The 22,043-nt window shown below is 46.2% G+C and overlaps 1 non-coding gene and 1 pseudogene across 1 annotated transcript; both read left to right on the forward strand.

Annotated features, from left to right (window-relative positions):
• Positions 1-918: 918 nt before the first annotated feature.
• Positions 919-1,022, forward strand: LOC129023411 (U6 spliceosomal RNA). Its single transcript, XR_008496797.1, has one exon. It is a non-coding gene; the product is annotated as a U6 spliceosomal RNA (small nuclear RNA).
• A 19,351-nt stretch (positions 1,023-20,373) lies between these two features.
• LOC129042399 (ADP-ribosylation factor-like protein 8B) lies at positions 20,374-21,740 on the forward strand (annotated as a pseudogene).
• The last annotated feature ends 303 nt before the right edge of the window (positions 21,741-22,043 follow it).

A 22,043-nucleotide genomic window follows, 5' to 3' on the forward strand; every position in this document is an offset into this window, starting at 1 on the left:
GGCTGTCTTGAGGGGATGACCCAAGAGGCCTCCAGTGGAAGGTGAGGTCCTCCGCCTTGCTATCTCTGGCTTCCTCTTTGAGGCCTCTGTGCTCCCCATGCATGTTGAAGCCCCAGCAGCAATGACTGTTCCCTGGGCTCAGGCTGTGCTCAGCTAGGGAGGGTACTCCTGAGGGTAGATGGCGTCCATGAACACAGTGTTCCAGAGACCCTCAGAAGCCAGAGTGGTCATTGTCACTGGAGCTAGAAGGTGCTCTTAGATGTCACCTGGATCCTGACAGCTCTGTAAGGGGAGGGACAGAGGTGGCCACTCAATATTTGCTGACCACTTACTGCAAGGGGAACTTTACGTCATTTACTCCTCCCAAACACCTATGGGTAGAACTGCCTCTTCCCTCTGCCTGAGTTGCTTTCTTCCGGGATAGCAACACGGCTCACTCCCTTGCTTCCTTCAAGGCTTTGCTCAAATGGCCCCTTCTCGGTGAGGCCTGCTTGACTACCTCTCTTAAAAATGTAGGCTTGGGGCCTGGCGCAGTGGCTCACACTTTTAATCCCAGTACTTTGGGAGGCCAAGGTGGGTGGATCACCTGAAGTTGGGAGTTCAAGGCCAGCCTGGCCAACATGACAAAACCCTGTCTTTACTAAAAACACAAAAATTAGCCAGGTGTGGTGTCAGGCACCTGTAATCCCATCTACTCGAGAAGCTGAGGCAGGAGAATCACTTGAACCTGGGAGGCGGAGAGATTGTGGTGAGTCGAGATCGTGCCACTGCACTCCAGCTTGGGTGACAGAGCAAGACTCTGTCTCAAGAAAAAAAAAAAATGGAGGCATGGGTAGGAAGCGTGCAGGGTTTCATGGCCCCACAGCCTCATTAGACTCAGTACCCTCCTGAAAAAAAAAACTAAAAATATAACAACAGTGCTTGCTTCGTCAGCACATAACTAAAACTGGAACAATGAAGAGATACAGGTATGGCCCCTGAACAAGGATGACATGCAAATTCATGAAGCGTTCCATATAATTAAAATAAATTTTTAAAAAATGAAAATCAAATCCCCACCCCCAAAATACAGAGGCTTAGAGAGTAAAGTGATTCCCAAGGTCACACAGTGAATGGCTGGCCTAGCTGGGCATGTCCAGCTCCAAAGCTCATTCTGCCACACTCTCTTCCCCTGTGGACATCTTTCATGATACAGCATGTGAAGGTCCCTATCTTCCATCTTCCAGACAAGAAAGACGAGCATCAAGCAGGTGAAATGACTTACATCCAAGGTCACACAGCAATAATCGGGATGCAGAGATCCTTATCTTACCTCTACTGTGCAAGATGCTTCTCATACAGTTTTGTCTGAATGCATGCTATTTTCCTTCTTTTTTTTCTTTATCTTTTTCTTTTTTCTGAGACGGATTTTTGCTCTTGTTGCCCAGGCTGGAGTACAATGGAGCAACCTCGGCTCACTGCAACCTCCACCTCCTGGGTTCAAGCAATTCTCCTGTCTCAGCCTCCCGAGTAGCTGGGATTACAGGCATGCACCACCACGCCCAGCTAATTTTGTATTTTTAGTAGAGATGGGGTTTCTCCATGTTGGTCAGGCTGGTCTCAAACCCCCAACCTCAGGTGATCCACCCGCCTCGGCCTCCCAAAGTGCTGGGATTACAGGCGTGAGCCACCGTGCCCGGCTAACATGTTATTTTCTTTTATCACCATTTTCCATTCTCATCGTCCACAGCATTTCTAGTGCAGGCGATATATATCCTTGATGTTGTAGGTATGCTTGTAAAACGTATAGTGTTATTCTGTGTGTGTATTCATTTTAAATTTACATAAAAGTTATAGTTCACATAATTTGACCTTATTCTGTGTCTCATTTCCCCTGCCTCAGCATTATTTTTGCGATGGAATCGTGTTGGAGTGTGTACATCTAGTTCAACGACGTCAGTGTCTGCTGGGTCCTCCATTGTGTACATCCACTACATTCTCCCCATTCCCCTGGTGACAGACACTCAGGTTGCCTTCCGTTCCCTTTACTTTTCTTTCTTTTTTTGGGTGGGGGATGGTGGGGGATACAGTCTCTGGCCCCTAGCCTGGAGTACAGTGATGTGATCTTGGCTCACTGCAACCTCTGCCTCCCAGATTCAAGCTATTCTCCTGTCTCAGGCCCCCGAGTGGCTGGGATTACAGGTGCCCGCCACTGTACTGGGCTAATTTTTGGATTTTTAGAAGAGACAGGGTTTCACCATGTTGGCCAGGCTGGTCTTGAACTCCTGACCTCAAGGGATCTGCCCGCCTCGGCCTCCCAAAGTGCTGGGATTACAGGTGTGAGCCACTGCGCCTGGCCCATAACTTCCCCTTTCACTCCAGCCCATAATCCCATTCGCCTGCCCCTTTTCACCAACTTCATGTTGTGTAACCCTGTATTTTCTTTAGAAACCTGAAACCATAGCAGAGAGGAACACAGTGGGACTAGTCAGGCTTTCCTTGTATTTGACTTCCCAGACCATTCTAAAACACACTGAGTGTTTTTTAAGAAGCCAGAATTGCCACATGCATGAGTCAGGGAATTTTGGCCTTTGGAACAAAAAGGATGAGTTAGTTCCTCAAAAGGGAGGATGAGGCATCAAAGGACACCATCAACAGTGAAAATGCAACCCACGGAATGAAAGAAAATGTTAGCAAATCATATATCTAATACAAGATTGATACCTAGAATATATAACTCCACAACGAAAACCAAACAACTTGATTTAAAAATGGGCCAAGTACTTGAATATACATTTCTCCAGAGAAGACCTACAAATGACCAGTGTGCACTTGAAGATGCTCAATACGACTAATCTATAGAGAAAAGCAAATCAAAATCACTATGAGATAAAAACAGAAAACAAGTGTTGGCAAGGATGTTTAAAAATTGGAAACTGTGGGCAAGGCACAGTGGCTCACGCCTGTAATCCCAGTACTTTGGGAGGCTGAGGTGGGCAGATTACGAGGTCAGGAGATCGAGACCATCCTGGCTAACATGGTGAAACCCCATCTCTACTAAAAATGCAAAAAATTAGCTGGGTGTGGTGGCAGGTGCATGTAGTCCCAGCTACTCAGGAGGCTGAGGCAGGAGAATTGCTTGAATCCGGGAGATGGAGGTTGCTGTGAGCCAAGATTGCACCACTGCACTCCAGCCTGGGCGACAGAGTGAGACCCTATCTCAAAAAAAAAAAAAAAAGAAAAGAAAAGAAAGAATCACCATTTAATCTAGTAATTCCTTCTTCTTCTTCTTTTTTTTTTTGACAAGAGTCTCACTCTGTCACCCAAGCTGGAGTACAGAGGCACCATCACGGTTCACTGCAGCCTCAAAGTTCTGGGCTCAAGGGATCCTCCCACCTCAGCCTCCCCAGTAGCTGGGACTACAGGTGTGTGCCGCCACACCCAGTTAATTTGATCTAGTGATTCACTTCTGAGTACAAACCCCAAAGTATTGAAAGGGACTCAAGCAGATATTCGTAGTAACATTATTCACAATACCCAAAAGGTGGGAGTGATGCAAATGTCCACTGAGGAATGAATGGATAAACAGAATATGGTATAGACATGCAATTAAACATTATTCAGGCCATGAGTGGTGGCTCATGACTCAGTCCCAGCACTTTGGGAGGCCAAGGCAGGCAGATCATTTGAGACTAGGAGTCTGAGATCAGCCTGGGCAAAATAGCAAGACCTCATCTCTACTTAAAAAAAAAAAAAAATTAGCTGGGTACAGTGGCATGCACCTGTAGTCCCAGTTACTCAAGGAGGCTGAGGCAGGAGGATCACTTGAGCTCAGGAGATCAAGGCTGTAGTGAGCTGTGATTGTGCCACTGCACTCCAACCTGGGTGATAGAGCAAGACCCTGTCTCAAAAAAAAAAAAAAAAAAAAAAAAAAAAATTGGTGGGAGCTGTGGCTCACGCTTGTAATCCCAGCATTTTGGAAGGCCAAGGTAGGTGGATCACTTGAGGCCAGGAGTTTGAGACCAGCCTGGCCAGCATGGAGATACCCCATCTCAACTAAAAATACAAAAAAATTAGCTGGGCATGCTGATGTGTAACTGTAGTCCCAGCTACTCGGGAAGCTGAGGCAGGAGAATTGCTTGAATCCAGGAGGCAGAGTTTGCAATGAGCCAAGATCACACCACTGCATTCCACCCTGGGTGACAGAGCACCACTCTGACATTAAAGCACCACTTTAATCCAATTTAAAAAGGAAAGAAATTCTGACATATGCTACAAAGATGGAAGAACTTCGAAGACATTATGTTAAATAATATAAGCCAGATGCGAAGGACAAATATTGTATGATTCCACTTATATACAGTACCCAGAGTAGTCAAATTTGTAGAGACAGAAAGTAGAATGATGATTGCCATGGAGAGAATGGGAAATGGAGAGTTAGTGTTTAATGGGTACAGAGTTTCAATTTGGAAAGGTCAAAGTTCTGGAAATGTATGGTGGTGATGGTTGCACAGCAATATGAATATTCTTAATGTGCTGAGCTGTATACTTAATGGTTAAAATGGTACATTATATGTTACCACAATTAAAAAAAAAACTTACAAAAAGGGAAGAGGGGATAGAAACTGCCTGTGCAAAATTATGACTGAGACAGTGAGAGAGATCTAACCTCACCGACTCCATCTTGCTTCTAATCTTTAAGCTGTCCTTGTTCCTTCCTGGGCACAGGCTGAACTAACTTTGGGAGGAGCTTAGTTTATAGTTTAAAACAAAGACAATAACAGCCCTTTCCCAAAACAAACCTCCTTCTTGCCTGGAGACTAGACTGCCTTTGTAGGACTAACAAATTAGCCACGAGATTAGAAATCATGGTTTAGGAGTCATGCAGCTGGAGGCTACAAGATTTTGACCTTCCCTAAACTGTTCCTAAGGTCAGTGTTTATGATATTTTGCAGACCCTGCCCTTTATGGATCAGCTGGCACCATCCAGATCTATAAACTGGCTCATCTGATCTGTGGCCCCCACCCAGGAACTGACTCAGCCCAAGAGGACAGCTTCACCTTCCCATGATTTCATCACCGACCTGACCAATCAGCACTCTCAGCTCACTGGCCATCCCCAACTCACCAAATTATCCTTAAAAACTCTGATCCCCAAATGCTCAGGGAGACTGATTTGAGTAATAATAAAACTCTGGGCCAGGCGCGGTGGCTCATGCCTATAATCCCAGCACTTTGGGAGGCCGAGGCGGGACGATCACGAGGTCAGGAGATCGAGATCATCCTGAATCTCAGGCCTGACACTTGCTCTGGCCATGTGATCCTGGGCATTTGCCTCAGTTTCCTTATATGTAAAATGGGTATAATAAATGTCAATTCCCTTCTCTTCACTCTTCTGAGATGTGGATAATTTAACACTTGGGATGGGTCATTGATTGTTCTTGAATTACAGAGAGCCTGTCTCTCCTTAGGTAACTGCTGATGCCCCTCCCCTATCGACCCAGCTGGCACAAATGTTGCCCCAGACTACGAGTTGGCCGGAGAGGGCAGCATTCCGGAAGTAACTTCACATACATTCATGTATCCTGTGGGCACTGGGGAGAGAGAGAGGAGCACTAGAAAGGAAAGAGAAGACAGCATGTCTCCATATTCCATTTGTTTACACTTGATCTTATGTGTGGCCTGTTAATGGCTCCTAACATTAGGGATGTTTCACAATAAATGACCTGTAACTACAGCAGCAGCCAAAAGAAGTTTAGGAGGGCAAGAGGGGCACTGGGGAAGACCATGGACCTTGGAGTTAGAGCTGGATTTGTCTCCTAGTTCTGACGTCATTAGTTGTTTGGCCTTAGGTAACTGATTGTCTATCTCTGAACCTCAGTTTCCCCAGTTGTAAAAATGAAGATAATGGCAACTACTGCACGGATATGTTAGGAGGCTCTGGGGAGGTAATGGACTCAAATTCCTGGCCTCAAATGAGCCTCCTGCCTCAGCCTCCTGGGTAGCTGGGATTTACAGGCACAAGCCACCGCCCAACTTGGGAAGGTAATGGAGAGGAAATCATTCTATAATCTGTTAAGGATTATTATACATACCATTGAACATGAGCAATTAGCTGCAGCAAGAAGGCGTGTTGCCTAATATCTATTGTCTCCCTCTTCCTAAGTAGAAGAACCCTGTTTTTAATCTAGGTGCTGGCAATGCACCTAGCCGAAAGATTACATTCCTTATAGCTAGGTGTAGCCCTGTGACTAAGTTATGGTCAATGGGGTGTAAGTTGTAGGGGAGAAAAAAGAACTTCCTTTTTATCCTTCGTAGTTCTTAGCTAGGACACATCCTGGTAACAGAAGACGAGAAAAACAAACAGAAGTCTATTAACATGTATACCTCATGTTTACAAGAGCGATACCCAGGGGTTGAGTAAGTCTCAAAGAGGTGGCTTTGAATTCAGGCTTATGGAGAATTTTCAACAAAGAACAGAAAGTTTTGGAAAAGTGACAAGGCAAAGGAAAAGGACTCTTTTTTTTTTTTTTTTTTTTTTTTTTGAGACGGAGTTTCGCTCTTGTTGCCCAGGCTGGAGTGCAGTGGCGCAATCTTGGTTCACTGCAACCCACGCCTCCCGAGTTCAAGTGATTCTCCTGCCTCAGCTTCCTGAGTAGCTGGGATTACAGGCACCTGCCACCACGCCCGGCTAATTTTTTGTATTTCTAGTAGAGACGAGGTTTCACCATGTTGGCCAGGCTGCTCTCAAACTCCTGACCTCAGGTGATCCACCTACCTCGGCCTCCCAAAGTGCTGGGATTACAGGTGTGAGCCACCGTGCTGGGACAGAAAAGGACTTTTGAGTCCCCTGGGGAAGCAAATTTGGGGAAGGCAAATAAATAGTAGGTAAAGGCTAGTTAGTAAAGTTTGTCACACAGATTCCTTTGGTGTCTGCTTCTGGCAAATGAGGGTCTAAAGTTGTCTTCAGAGATCAACCTCTGTTTCTCGTGGTCGGGAGGGGAGGAAGGACACCTTTGCCTTTGTAAACTTATGTCCTACTTTTAGGCTAATGGGGGAGGGTAGAGACCTTTTGTTGTATCTGCTTCTTCTCAATTGCTTTCAGCTCAAAATAGTCCTTATGCAAAAGAGGCATATTTGGAGGTGGGGAGATAGAATATTCTGGTCTCCTAAAAGTGAAAGAGTTGATAGGGCATTTGGAAATAGTGCTTCAAAGAAGCTTACTCAGCTGTAATCCCCTTCTGCTCTTCCCTCCTTTTTTTTTCCTTGCCTGGAATTTATTGCTCCTGCATCCATCTTATGCCTTGAAGTGACTTTGAAGGTGAAAGCTATGGGCCACGATAGTAGAACAGTGTTAGAAGGAACCTGGTCCCATGATAATGGTGGGGTACAATTCCTGGACAATGATCAGCTGCTAAGTATAATAGCAGGCCTGGGACTTGAATTAGGGTCTACATGGTGGAGTAGCAGTTAGGATACTTGGTTGCAAGCAACAGACATCGCCTCTGCCTATTTTTAGCAAAAGAGAATTTATTGGAAGGATGTGGGTGGGGCGCAAATAAATTGTAGGTAGCTGGAGAAGCAAGCTTGGGGACACACAGGAACCAAAGGAGAGCTGGAAGGCCTAGGATCAGGTTGCAGGCACATTTTTACCTGAGTGCTGCCAGCACCACCATGATGAATGACTTCCAACAAGATCTCCTATCCTGCCTGCTCTGTTTCAAAATTCAAATTCTCAGGAGAGGGTGTCTGATGGAATCAACTCTGGCCCAGTCCTCCATGGATTGTTTAATGAAATGGGTCATCTGGAGTTACTTTTCAATCAAAGCTACAAAGGAAATTAATACATTATTGGGATAGAGGAGGTTATTTCAGTTATATATTTCCACAACAGTGGTAAATAGCAAATAATCACATACTTTGGAAGCATTTAAACATTCATCACTCATCACAGATCACTCATACATCTGGTGGTCAGCTAGACAGCTCTGCTGTTCTGCTTTGGACATGCTACACATCTGGAGGTTGGCTGGCTGTTGATTGATTTAGTCTGACCTTGGCTGGGAAAACTAGGGCATCTGGGTCTGTTCCTTCAGTAGGAGAGTCTGGCATGTTCTCATGGGTGATGGCAGAGGCATGAGAAGTGTTGTATGGCAGACACACCTGACAGTCATAACATAAGCATACCCTGTGAATTACCCTATGATCCAAGAGGGATCTGGGAGCGGCCAAGCCAGAGATTCACTCCTTATCTATGAAGGACATCGGAACCCCTGGCCCATCCCTTGGAACGCAGACTGTGTGGGGGATGGAGGCCCTTTGTTTTGGGTTAAATGGAGGTTGCTAGTTTAACTGCCCAGTGGTTTCTTCTTGCCCACTGCCCAGGTAGAGCTGATTTATCGAGATAGGGGAATTGAATAGAGGAAGAGTTTTACACATGTAGAACTGGCTAAACAGGACACCAGAGTTTTATCATTACTCAAAGCAGTATCCTGGAAAAATTGGAGGCTAATATTTTTCAAAGATAACCTTTGGCAGGGAGGTGGGTGGCTAGGGAATGGGTGCTGCTGATTGGCTGGGATGCAATTATAGAGGTGTGGAAAATGGTCCTAGCATGCTGAGTCTGCTTCTGGGTGGGGGCCAAAGTCCAATTGGTGGGTCCAGTGGGGCCATTGGGTCATCAGGAATGCAAAAGCCGGCTGGGTGCAGTGGCTCATGCCTGTAATCCCAGCACTTTGGGAGGTCAAGGCGGGAGGATCGCTTGGGCTCAGAAGTTCAAGACATACCTGGGCAACATAGTGAGACCCTATCTTTACTAAAAATAAAAAAAATGTAGCAGAGTGTGGTGGTGCATGCTTATAGTCCCAGCTGGGGAGGCTAAGGCAGAAGGATCCTTTGAGCCCAGGAGGTTGAGGCTATTGTGAACTATGATCATGCCACTGCACTCCAGCCTGGACAACAGAGCAAGACCCTGTTTCAACAACAACAACAACAAAAAAAAAAAAAAAAAAGAGAGAGCGAGAAAAGAAATGCAAAGGCCTGAAAAGGCAACTCAAAGCCAATCTTAGGTTCTACAACAATGATGTTATCTGCAGGAGTAATTGAGGAAGTTGCAAATCTTGTGACCTCTGGAGTAATGGCTGGTAATCATTTATGCCTACATCTTAGCAGAATTCAGGCTTCTCTGGTCCTTCTAACCTGGTGGTCTTTCATTAGTTTTACCAAGGTGATTTCGTTTGGGAGAAGGGCTATTATCATTTAAGCTATAAACTAAATTTCTCCCAAAGTTAGCTTGGCCCAAGTCCAGGAATGACCAAAGGCAGATTGGAGGTTAAAGGCAAGATAGGGAGGTTGGTTAGATCAGATCGCTTTCACTGTTATAATTTTTGCAAAGACGGTTTCACTAGGTGGAGGCTGCTAAGTAAAAATGCTATATGAACTGCATGCCTTTTTTTTTTTTTGAGACAGGGTCTTGCTTGCTCTGTTGCCCAGACTGGAGTGCAGTAGTGCCATTGCAGCTCACTGCAGTCTTACCCCCCAGGCTCAAGCAATCCTCCTGAGACAGGAATAATACACGGTGGTCACAGGAGAATAGAAAACTCCAGGCAGCAGTTTCATATGACTAGCAAAATGCAACCGTTGAAATAGCTGCAGAAGCTAGGGGATAAGACCCTGAAAAACCAGGGTGTGGGCCAAGCTGGCTGAGACCAACTGGACCCAACGTGAAACTGGATTTGACCTAGGTTTCTCCCAGGACCTCATTATATGCTTATTAACATACAAATTACACACCACCAGCACTGTGACAGTTCTGAGAACACCCATATTTGGTGTAAAAACGAGTGGCACCACAGTTCCAAGAAATCTTCACCTTTTTCCAGGAATCTTAATGAATATTCAACCTCTTGGTTAAAGAAACCCATAAAGGTAGAAACCTCAAACTCCACTGTGTGGTACTTTCTCTTGAGTCCACCCATACTCCCCTCTCGTGGGTGTATACTTTTCACTTTACAATAAATCGCCCTACTTTCACTGTTTTTTTTAAGATAGGGTCTCCCTCTGTTGCCCAGGCTGGAGGGCAGTGGGGCTATCTTGGCTCACTGCAATTTCCACCTTCTGTGTTCAAGCAATTCTCCCACCTCAGCCTCCTGAGTAGCTGGGACCACAGGCGTGCACTACCACACCCAACTAATTTTTGTATTTTTAGTAGAGACAGGGTTTCACCATCTGGCCCAGGCTGGTCTTGAACTCCTGGCCTCGAGTGATCCGCCTGCCTCAGCCTCCCAAAGTGCTGGGATTACAGGCATGAGCCACCACGCCCAGCCTACTTTCACTGTTTTTTGATTCATCCTTGAATTCCTTCTTGTGATGGGGTCAAGAACCTGGACACTGGCCGGGGTTGAGGTCCCACTGACATTTGGGGACCTCCCTTAGCCCACTGGTATCACCCCGGCTATGCCTCCCAAGAATCTAGGATTACAGGTATGCACCACCATGCTCAGCTAATTTTTTTTTTTTTTTTTTTGAGACGGAGTCTCGCTCTGTCGCCCAGGCTGGAGTGCAGTGGCGCAATTTTGGCTCACTGCAACCTCCGCCTCCCGGGTTCACACCATTCTCCTGCCTCAGCCTCCCGAGTAGCTGGGACTACAGGCGCCCACCACCACGCCCGGCTAATTTTTGGTATTTTTAGTAGAGTCGGGGTTTCACCGTGTTAGCCAGGATGGTCTGGATCTCCTGACCTCGTGATCCTCCCGCCTCGGCCTCCCAAAGTGCTGGGATTACAGGCGTGAGCCACAGCGCCGGGCTCAGCTAATTTTTTTTTAACTTTATTATATGTAGAGACTGGGTCTCATTTTGTTGCTCAGGTTGATCTTGAACTCCTGGGCTGAAATGATTCTCCCACCTCAGCCTTCTAAAGTGTTGGGATTACGGGCATGAGCCACTGCAAGTCACATGACTAAGCCCAGAATCAGAGTGATGGAGCATGGCGAAGTTTTGTGACAAAGGGTGTGGATACAGAGAAAGGTGAAGAATCGGGGCCACTTGTGCAATCTACAAGGGAATAGTTCATGCCAATAAAAGGAGCCAATGTCTACAACAGACATCAAAACCCAAGTTCTCTCCATGTTTCACACCACCTGGGACTCAGCTGAAGGAGCAGTTCTTGAGGAGAGGCCTCTGTCCTCACTCAAGGGATTCAGTAGAATGTCAGCTCCATGACAGCTGGGGCCTTCATTCTCTGTTGTCGTTTTTTGTTTTTTACCTTGCCTTTATTTCAGACAAGATTTTATCTGTTTATGTAACCTCAGTGCCTAGAACAGTGCCTGATACATAACAGGTGCTTAAAGAACACTGGTTAAATGAAAATTAACTTGTGAACTTACCTCAGGCATCTAACCAAGTTATCTCCCTTTTTGTGGGGAGGCTATGTGGTATGGAGGAAAGGACCTAGATTTGGAGAAAAAAAACAAAATGAGTTAGAATCTGGGCTTCATTTACTCTGGGTGATCTTGAGCAAATTGTTCAACTCCCTGAGCCTCAGTTTTCTACAGTGGAAACCTTTTGCGGTGACTTTTCAGTGCATCCTTCCCATCTTTCTGGTAATCGTCCCTGCCATCGTCACATGATTGATACGATGGGGCTTCTATAACCATGTGAATCTGTGTCCCTCAACCCTGCCCGACTGATTGGATTAGGGGTATGGATCTGACTTGCATTGGCCCATCAGAGACCCTTTCCTGGGAATCTGGAATTCCAGGTTCAGTCTTAAATAGGGGAGATAGGAACTCAGGAGCTGCCTATGACCATTTCCTGCCACAGAGTGCTGATATACAGCAAGAGAGAAGGATAAAACCCCCATTCCAGGTTATTCCTTAGGCCCAGCCACCTCTCAGACAGCTAGACATGTAGCTAGGTAATCACTGGTGAAATGGTTATGGGCACAGTCTCTGGCTCCAGACTACCTTGGTTCAGATTCTGGCCTTGCCACTTAGTAGCTGTGTGACCCTGGGTGAGTCACTGAGCTTCTCTGTGACCTGGTTCTCATCTGTAAAACGGGAGTGACATTATCATCTACTGCATGGGGTTGCCCTAAGGATTAAGTAAAAGGCATAGAATAATACCTGACACACAGTGAGTACTAAGTAAACATTATCTTTTTTTTTTTTTTTTTTGTGAGATGGAGTCTGGCTCTGTCACCTAGGCTGGAGTGCAGTGGCACGATCTTGGCTCACTGCAACCTCTGCCTCTCGGGTTCAAGTGATTCTCCTGCCTCAGCCTCCCGAGTAGCTGGGATTACAGGCATGCGCTACCACGCCTGGCTAATTTTTGTATTTTTAGTAGAGATAGGGTTTTGCCATATTGGCCAGGCTGGTCTTGAGCTCCTGACCTCAGGTGATCTGCCCGCCTTGGCCTCCCAAAGTTCTGGGATTACAGGCGTGAGCCAACGCACCCAGCCGGTACTGGGTATCTTCATACTTCTCATTCTTCTTGCCCTCTGTTCCCCAGAATCTGGTCATCTTCATCCACTGTGGCTGGGCTGGGGCTAAGTGTGGGAGATGGTGCCTCTGGGGTGGAGGCACCGTCTTTCCAAGGTGAGTCTAATCTGTTTGACAGGGTTCTTAGAACCACACACCTTGACACCTCATTCTGCACTCAGGAGAGTGAATCATCCATCTTGAGTGCCTTTCCCCAGGAAGATTTCACCCCTGGATGCACTCTAGGTTTTCTCGTTGCTGGGAACATGACTCAGGGCACAGCGGCCCTTGTGAGTGGAACAGAAGCTTGAGCCCAGTTTTCCTCATTTGTATCCTGCTGTGCAATCCCTTCACTGGCCCCCTTGTGGTCTACACAGGAAGGAAGGAAAGGTGTGTTATGGGCTTAAGGGAACAGAGGGCAAGAGTCTCGGAGATGTGGATGGAGCCTCTTGTTTCATGTGCTAACATCCCAGGGCAGAGAACAAGTCTGTGATGAGGAGTTTTCTTCCCCTGGGCCTGCTTCCTCAGCCTTCCTAGCCCCTTCCTTCATGGTGTCTCCTGTCGGCCCACCCAGTTTACATCCTGGACCAAGCCCAGCAAGGGCGTGGGTGTGGTTAGGTGGGGTGGGAGATTCCAGGACCATTTTTTTTTTTTTTTTTGAGATGGATTCTCACTCTGTCGCCCAGGCTGGAGTGCAGTGGTGCCATCTCAGCTCACTGCAACCTCCACCTCCCGGGTTCAAGCGATTCTTCTGCCTCAGCCTCCTGAGTCATCCTCCTGAGTAGCTGGGATTACAGGCACATGCCACCAGGCCCAGCTAATTTTTTTGTATTTTTAGTAGAGACGGGGTTTCACCATGTTGGTCAGGCTGGTCTTGAACTCCTGACCTCGTGATCTGCCCGCCTTGGCCTCCCAAAGTGCTGGGATTACAGATGTGGGCCACCACGCCTGGCCCCAGGACCAGTTTTGCCTCCTTTATCCATTTGTTTCTGGTCTGGTGGACCGGAGGGTGATCCCTAGAAAGAGGCCAGATATTGTCATGGTCTGTGACCCTGCCCCTTTTCTCCTGTGGGGAAAGCCCTTGTGGACACAGAAAAGGCCATGCAGTGGGGAGGGAGAGCATCAGGAAGAATAGCTAATGGAGGGGGGGCTTCACACCTAGGTGACGGCTTGATCTATGCAGGAAACCACCATGGCACATGTTTACCTGTGTAACAAACCTGCACATCCTGCACATGTACCCCAGAACTTAAAGTTGAATTAATAAAAAAAATAAATAAAAGGAAAAGGCCATGGAGTATTGGAGAGTACTTCTGGAAACCCACAAATCACAATGCTGCCGTCGTCTTCTCCCATGCTGCTATGGTCCTTGACTGAGATTCTGCCTCAATTTTCCTATTTAGTTCTCCAGTTGTGACTGAACATAGCCTCAGACCTTGTATATTACCTGCCTCTTAGCTGTCTCGGTTAAAGACCTGCTAAGGCTATACCATGTTCCCACTCCTCCTTGGATCCCAAACCTAGGGCTGTCTGATTTCCCAGAAAGTGCCTCTGGAGCTAGGTCAGTGTCCTCTAGGCTCAGCGGTCAAACATCCTCCCCACCTCCACCAGCCCAACATTCCCCATGCCTGAATTGACTTCAGTTACTATATTTTGAGTCTTTCTTAAAGAGACAGCCCGGGGAAGGAGCATGGACTCTAGAATCAGATATGCTGGGCTAGAATTCTGGGACAGTGATCACTTGTTGTCTGACTTTGAGTTGACCACTTCACCTTTCTTAATATCAATTTCCACACTTGTCAAAGAGTCTGTCGATCCCCTATCTTGAAGATGAGAGGCTTTAATGAGACAACCAATCTACAGTAACTAGCACATTGTAGAGGCTTGAGAAGTGGCCGTCCATGCTCCTTCTCCATACACTACTGTAGAAGGAAGAATTCTGTATCTTCATTGTTCCTCAATGATTTAAACCCTCCCATGCCCTACAGCTGTTGAGCCAGGGGAAAATTACTTTATTCCTTGTAGTCCCAGTTTCCCCATTCAGAATACAAGGAGTAAAATAGCATATCCCTCCTAGAATTGTTTTGACAATTAAATGAGATTATTTGTGTTGAGTGTGTAACATAGAACCTGCTACAAAGTAAGCGCTCAAAACACTTGTGACAGGCAAGTCATTTCCAGGTTTTTGCTACTTTGTTTCCCCTGTATTATAATTTAGTTATAATAAAGTTCTGGGAAAGGAATTACCACCTGGTGAAATATATTGCCAAAGTTCTTTTTGAAGGGTTGTGACAGTTACACCACCAGCAGCAAATTATGTAAATACTAGTTTTGTCATATCCTTGCCAGCACTGACTGTTACAATTATTTTTAGTTTTTACTAATATATGAGGTGCCTTATAGCTGACTTACTTCTTGTCTCTTTAATAGCAAAGGTGGACAGGTTGTGCTGGTCAGCAAAAGTTTATTGGAACTGGGGAGGAATAATTTTCTTTGAAGAGGGAACTTAGGAAGAGAAAAACACACACAAACTTTGTAAATATCTTGAAAATTGAGGATGTTGCTCTTCCTGTCAACTGCTGCTACTTCTCTTTTCTGAGATATACAGTTCTATATACTTTGTTCAGTTCCCTTAGCTTTGACACTCGTAGATCTGGAATGTGGAAGTGCCCCAGAATGATCATGATTTAACGTTTGAGATAAACTTTAGATGAAATTTCAGATCAATTTCTATGTCCTTTGGAAGATACGTTTTATCATGACTTTATAATTCAGAAGAGAAACTTTAATTTCTGTAGAAAATTATAAAAGATTGTGAGACTAAGTTTCTCTCTCTATATAAAATGAGAGGATTGGAAGATTGAGATGAGGTCATCTCCTAAGGGGCCTACATTTAAAAGCAATCAGCTTCACGGACCTGAAAGGACCTGCAAGGGCTTCACTGGCAAAACATATCTTGGAAGGAGGATGAATTCACCCAAGACCAAGAAAGGCTGGGGAAAGGAGGCGTGAAACTCGTCTCGGGGGGAGGCAGAATAATGTGGAGGAAGGAGGGGGAAATATTCAGTGTCACCTTCCCAGGTTTAAATCCCAGGTCAGCTACTTCTTGGTTGTGGAAACTTGAGCAAAACAATGCCTTGACCACTCTGAGCCTCAGTGTTCCAATCTGCAAAAGGGGTAATACCACTTGCCTTGCATGACCTTGAGAAGATTCAATGAGTTATAGTACATAAGGTAGCTATTGCAGTGCCTTCCATGGAAAAGTGCTAAATAAGAATGATTGCTAACATTTATTAATAAGCCAGACACGACTCTAAGTGCTTTACATCTATTAACTCTATGAGGTTAGGAATATTAATAATCCCATTTTAAGATTAGAAAGGCCAGGCGAGGTGGCTCACACCTGTAATCCCAGCGCTTTGGGAGGCTGAGGAGGGTGGATCATGAGGTCAGGAGTTCAAGACCAGCCTGGCCAAGATGGTGAAACCCCGTCTCTACTAAAAATACAAAAAATTAGCCGGGCGTAGTAGCAGGCGCCTGTAATCCCAGCTACTTGGGATGCTGAGGCAGAGAATTGCTTGAACCTGGGAGGCAGAGGTTGCAGTGAGCCGAGATCGCGCCATTGCACTCCAGCCTGGGTGACAGAGCAAGACTCCGTCTCAAAAAAAAAAAAAAAAGACTAGAAAACTGGGGCATAGAGAGACTTAAGTCGCTTGCTTCTGGTTACATAGTTAGTAAGTGGCAGGGTGGGGATTCTGAACCCCTATCCTATTCTGCCCATACTCTGAGGACAGTTCTAGACAAGAAGGTGTGGCCGGCTTAGGGAGGATTCAGTACGCCATCAACCCTAGGAAGCCCACTGGTGGAAAGGAATGGTGGAAAATGATCTGCCAGAAAAAAAATGCTGATAATGGGCTCAAGTACAGAACCAGGTGGTACTATATGATTCTCAATGTCCTGCTTGTTCATCCCAGGAATCTGGTTGATGGCAGGGAGTTAAGAATCCAAGAGAAGGGAACTGGAGCCAGAGTAGACCAGAGATTCATTGCCCTCCATCCTCAACTACATGCTGAAATACTAGAGGGACTCGTTTCTCACTCTCCAAGGGCTGTGAGTTCAAGCTAATTGTATTTAACTTCACAAGAATTAGTCTTCACAAGAATTAGTCTTTTTTTTCATTTTAGCAACTCCTTGCGTTTTTCCTTCATTAGATTATCACTTGCATTGCTTCGCATTTTTCTTCTTTGGCATTTTTACTTGTTACTGTCTGTCTTTCTTACTAAAATGTAAACTCCATGGAGGCGGGGAACACATCTGTCTCCGTCATTGTTGTATCCCTAGCTTCTGACAGATGCTAGGTGTTTAAGAAATATTAGGCCGGGAGCAGTGGTTCATGCCTGTAATCCCAGCACTTTGGGAGGCCGAGGTGGATGGATCACCTGAAGTCAGGAGTTTGAGACCAGCCTGGCCAACGTAGTGAAACCCTGTCTCTACTAAAAATACAAAAAATAGCTGGGCGTGGTGGCGGGCACTTGTAATCCCAGCTACTTGGGAGGCTGAGGCAGGAGAATCACTTGAACCTGGGAGGCAGAGGTTGCAGTGAGCCGAGATCGTGCCATTGCACCTCAGCCTAGGTGACAAGAGCGAAACTCCGTCTCAAAATAAATAAATAAATAAATAAATAAATAAATAAATATTAATGGAGGCCAGGTGTAGTGACTCATGCCTGTAATCCCAACACTTTGCTGTAATCCCAGCACTTTGCTGTAATCCCAGTGCTTTGGGAGGCCGAGGTGGGTGGATCCCTTGAGGTCAGGATTATAGGCCTGAGCCACCACACCCCACTGAGTATTGGCTATATATTTTAGCACCTCTTTTTTTTTTTTTTTGCGATGGAGTTTTCTTCTTATAGCCCAGGCTGGAGTGCAATGGCAGGATCTTAGCTCACTGGGTTCAAGAGATTCTCCTGCCTCAGCCTCCTGAGTAGCTGGGATTACAGGCGTGCACCACCACACCTGGCTAATTTTTGTATTTTTAGTAGAGACGAGGTTTTGCCATGTTGGCCATGCTGGTCTCGAACTCCTGACCTCAGGTGATCCACCCACCTCGGTCCCCCAAAGCACTGGGATTACAGGCATGAGCCACCGCGCCTGGCCGGCACCTCTTACTATGATCTCTACCTCTTATCTAATGTTGTGGGTACAACGGGAGGTGACATATCACTTAAGCATTTTTCCCACATCATCAAATAAATCTTAAACTGCTTTCTTTGAAAATTCTCCTGAAGAAGTGTTACCCACAGGAGGTTTGTTAATTCCTGTGTGTATTACTCACAAAAGAAAACACTTTGCTTAACACAGGCAGCATGAAACCAGGTCATGTCATGGGGAGTGGTGAATTAGATCAGTCTGGAGCCAAGGTGCCTAGTCAGGATAGTTTAGTTGCAAATAGCAGTAATCCTTCCCACACACTAGCCTAAGCAGAAAGGACATTTAGAGGGAGGAAAAAGGGGGAAATTTGGATGAACACAGGGGCAGGAAGTAGACAGGTCTGATGAGGAACTAAAACCAGGAAATGGAACCTTCCAAATAAATCCAGACTCCTACTCCGCCTCACCACCCCCTCCACTGCTGCTCTGGTTGTAGCCATCATTCTCTCTTCCCCTGGACTATTGCAACATTCTCTCCCCTTCTCCCCTTACCTCCTACACAATCCATTCTTAGCACAGCAGCTAGAGTGATCTTTTAATAATGTAATAAGATCGTGTTGTTGAGCCAGGCACAGTGACTTGTGCCTGTTACCCCAGCTGCTCCAGAGGCTGAGGCGAGAGGGTTGCTTGCGCCAAGGAGTTCCAGGTTGCAGTGAGTTTTTCTTTTTTTTTTTTTTTTTTGAGACAGAGTCTCGCTCTGTCGCCCAGACTGGTGTGCGGTGGTGTGATCTCGGCTCACGGCAAGCTCTGCCTCCTGGATTCATGCCAGTCTCCTGCCTCAGCCTCCCGAGTAGCTGGGACGACAGGCGCCTGCCAGTACGCCCTGCTAATTTTTTGTATTTTTAGTAGAGACGGGGTTTCACCGTGTTAGCCAGGGTGGTCTGGATCTCCTGACCTTATGATCTGCCTGCCTCGGCCTCCCAAAGTGCTGGGATTACAGGCGTGAGCCACCGTGCCTGGCCGCAGTGAGCTTTGATCATGGGACTACACTCCAGCCCAGAGTGAGACCCTGTCTTGAAAAAAATCATAGATTGTAAGCCTGGGCAATACAGTGAGACCCCATCTCCATAAAAAAGAAAAAATTGGTGGGCCACAGTGGCACATGCCTGTGGTCCCAGCTACTTGGGAGGCTGAGGTGGAAGGATCACTTGAGCCCAGGAGAATGAGGTTGCAGTGAGCCTTGATCACACCACAGCACTCTAGCTTGGGTGGAAGAGCCAGAACCTGTCTCCAAAAAATAAAAATATAAAAATAAAATAAAAAATATCGTGTTGTTTCTCTGTACAAAGCCTTTCGGTAGTTTCCATGGTGGGGCGTGGTGGATCACAAGGTGAGATTACAAGCCTGTAATCTCAGCACTTTAGGAGGCCGAGGCGAGCAGGTCACTTGAGGCCAGGAGTTCGAGACCAGCCTGGCCAATATGGCAAAACCCCATCTCTACTAAAAATACAAAAACTATCCGGGTGTGATGGTGCATGCTTGTAATCCCAGCTATTCGGGAGGCTGAGATGGGAGGATCACTTGAGCCCAGGATGTGAAGACTGCAGTGAGCTGTGATTGTGCTACTGCACTCCAGCCTGGGTGACAGAATGAGACCTTGTCTCAAAACAAAATGAAACGAAACAAAAAAACCTTTCAATAGTTTCCAATTTCCTATTATGCCTAAAATAACATCCAGATTCCTTACCAAGCCCCGTGGGGATTTGGCTCTTGCCCAATCACTACTGTCCCTGACTCTTACTCCAGCCATGAGGCTTTCTTTTTGTTGCTTGAATAAATACACAGTCAACCCTCGATATCCACCAGGGATTGATTCTAGCGCCTCCATGATTCCAAAATATCTTATGTAAGATAGTGCAATATTTGCATATAACCAACACACATCCTTCTGTATACAGGCATACTTTGTTTTATTGCGTTTTACTTTATTGCGCTTTGTAGAGTTTGTTTGTTTAACATAGGGTCTCGCTCTGTCACCCAGGCAGGAGCGCAGTGGTGCAAACACAGCTCACTGCAGCCTTCACCTCCTGGGCTCAAGTGATCCTCCCAGCTCAGCCTCCCCAGTAGGTGAGACTACAGGCGCATGCCACTACGCCTGGCTAATTTTTTTTATTTTTTGTAGACACAGAGTCTCGCTTTGTTGCCTAGACTTTTCTTGAACTCCTGGCCTGAAGCAGTCCTCCTGCCTCAGCCTCCCAAAGTGCTGGGATTACAGGCATGAGCCATCGTGCTCAGGCTGTAGATTTTATTTTTTTAACAAATCGAGGCCGGGCGCGGTGGCTCACGCCTGTAATCCCAGCACTTTGGAAGGCCGAGGCGGGCGGATCACGAGGTCAGGAGGTCGAAACCATCCTGGTTAACACGGTGAAACCCCGTCTCTACTAAAACTGCAAAAAATTAGCCGGGCGTGGTGGCGAGTGCCTGTAGTCCCAGTTACTTGGGAAGCTGAGGCAGGAGAATGGCGTGAACCCGGGAGGCGGAGCTGGCAGTGAGCCGAGATCGCGCCACTGCACTCCAGCCTGGGCGACTGAGCGCGACTCCGTTTCAAAAAAAAAAACAACAAAAAAAACGAAATCGGGGCTGCTGCCGCCCCCTGGTGTCCGCCTGTGTCGCCCCGGGGCCCAAAGGAGCCGTTGGGGGGTCTGGGCGGAGGCCTGCTCTTGTGGAAGTCGTAGTCGCCTCCACTCTGCGTCCTCCCGTGCGTCCTCGCTGCCGGCCGCCATCATGCTGGCACTCATCTCCTGCCTGCTGGACTGGTTCCGTTCGCTCTTCTGGAAGGAGATGGAGCTGATGCTCGTGGGGCTGCAGTACTCGGGCAAGACCACGTTTGTCAATGTCATCGCGTCAGGTTAATTCAGTGAAGATATGATACCCACAGTGGACTTCAACATGAGGAAAGTAACAAGGTAACGTCACAATAAAGATCTAGGACATAGGAGGACAAGCCGGATTTCGAAGCATGTGGGAGCGGTATTGCAGAGGAGTCAGTGCTATTGTTTACATGATAGATGCTGCAGATCGTGAAAAGATAGAAGCTTCCCGAAATGAGCTACATAATCTTCTAGAGAAACCACAGTTGCAAGGAATTCCAGTGCTAAGTGCTTGGAAACAAGGGAGATCTTCTAATGCCTTGGATGAGAAACAGCTAATTGAAAAAATGAGCCTGTCTGCTATTCAGGATAGAGAAGTTTGCCGCTATTCGATTTCTTTTGTTGTTGTTGTTTGTTTGTTTGTTTGTTTTGAGACGGAGTCTTGCTCTGTCACCAAGCTGGAGTGCAATGGCAGGATCTTGGCTCACTGCAACCTCCGCCTCCCGGGTTCAAGCGATTGTCTTGCCTCAGCCTCCCCAGTAATTGGGACTACAGGCGCCCGCCACCACGCCCAGCTAATTTTTGTATTTTTAGTAGAGACGGGGTTTCACCGTGTTGGCCAGGATGGTCTTGATTTCTTGACCTCGTGATCCACCCGCCTCGGCCTCCCAAACTGCTGGGATTACAGGTGTGAGCCACTGCGCCCAGCCTCAATTTCTTGCAAAGAAAAGGATAATATAGATATCACACTTCAGTGGCTTATTCAGCATTCAAAATCTGGAAGAAACTGAAGCATCTCCTGAAGTCTTCCAGTCCTTCTTGACTATAATCCTAGAATTATTGTCCGTTCCTCTGAAGTAATTCCCAGAATACGGTCCTTCCTAAACCCAAGAAATTGCCTTTTTCAGAGTTTATTTCTCTTGTGCACTGCTGAAGATGAGTATCCATAATCCTTCATAAAGAATCAACTAGAGTTGTCATGATAAAGTCAGTACACACAAAAAGGCTTCTTACACGTACCTGTCTTAAGCCATGTGTAGAGCTTTAAAAAAAAAAAAAGGCCCACACACTTTTGACTATCTTAAATCAAGAAAATTGCATATTTCTGTTCTGGTCTTTCTGGGCCAGATTTTTATATTGGTTTTCAGTAAATATCTATCTATAATATTTCCTTATAGAGTCCAGTAGCTTAATACTGACACTGACTTGATACAGCATGAAGTTTCTAGTGCCACACACAGTATTTAGAAAACCTTTAAGCCTGAATAATTCCTGTGGGATTTATATAAACATAATGTTTATCTTATTCTCACAAATGCATGTGAAATGTATAATTACATCTTAGGAATCCAAAATGGTTTGCAGAGAGTGAGCAGAGGCACCAAATCAATATTGGTTCTTTACACTGGTGAGATTCTCTCTGATGAATATTAAAGATATTCTACTTTCTGAGAACTCTTTGTTGCCAGATGGCAGTTGGGATATGGGAGAAACTAAAAGCATGCTGTTTTGTATCTGTCCAGGTCATTATTTCTGTCTTTTGTTTTTTCTTCCTGGTTCAGCATACTT

The sequence above is a fragment of the Pongo pygmaeus genome, chromosome 1 (genome assembly GCF_028885625.2).
Source record: "Pongo pygmaeus isolate AG05252 chromosome 1, NHGRI_mPonPyg2-v2.0_pri, whole genome shotgun sequence".
Lineage (NCBI taxonomy): Eukaryota > Metazoa > Chordata > Mammalia > Primates > Hominidae > Pongo > Pongo pygmaeus.